The sequence below is a fragment of the Ctenopharyngodon idella genome, chromosome 13 (assembly GCF_019924925.1).
Source record: "Ctenopharyngodon idella isolate HZGC_01 chromosome 13, HZGC01, whole genome shotgun sequence".
Taxonomy (NCBI): domain Eukaryota; kingdom Metazoa; phylum Chordata; class Actinopteri; order Cypriniformes; family Xenocyprididae; genus Ctenopharyngodon; species Ctenopharyngodon idella.
The window spans coordinates 5,367,986-5,368,810 of record NC_067232.1 but is presented as its reverse complement, the minus strand read 5'-3'; positions in this window follow the sequence as shown (position 1 = coordinate 5,368,810).

The following is an 825-nucleotide window of genomic DNA, read 5'->3' as shown; positions in this document are numbered from 1 at the left end:
TGAAAATCAAAGTGAAAAAATGATGCAGCAGGCTAGTCCATTTTGCTGAAATTTCATTGCAGCAACTCAAAATGGTACTCAGTAGTTTGTATGGTGTTCAGTGGCAAATGCCAGTCAAGCTCCACGGTGCCGGGCAGTGAGCACAGGGCCGACTAGAGGATGTCGGGCCCTCAGGCCACTCTTATGAAGTCTGAAGTTTCTGATTGTTTGGTCAGAGACTTTCACACCAGTGGCCTGCTGGAGGTCATTTTGTAGAGCTCTGGCAGTGCTCGTCCTGTTCCTCCTTGCACAAAGGAGCAGAGACTGGTCCTGCTGATAAGTTAAGGACCTTCTACAGCCCTGCCCAGCTCTCCTACAGTAACTGCCTGTCTCCTGGAATCTCCTCCATGCTCTTGAGACTGTGCTGGGAGACACAGCAAACCTTCTGGCAATGGCACGTATTGATGTGCCATCCTGGAGGAGTTGGACTGCCTGTGCAACCTCTGTAGGGTCCAGGTATCGCCTCATGCTTCCAATTGTGACACTGACCCTAGCCAAATGCAAAACTAGTGAAAAACAGTCAGAAAAGATGAGTAGGGAAAAAAAATGTCACTGGCCTCCACCTGTAAAACTATTCCTGTTTTGGGGGTCGTCTCATTGTTGCCCATCTAGTGCACCTGTTGTTAATTTCATTAACATAAAAGCAGCTGAAACTGATTAACAACCTTCTCTGCTACTTAACTGACCAGATCAATATCCCACGAGTTGATGGACTTGATGCTATTCTCTGATTTAAAAAGTGTTCCTTTAATTTTTTTTGAGCAGTGTATATATATATATATATAT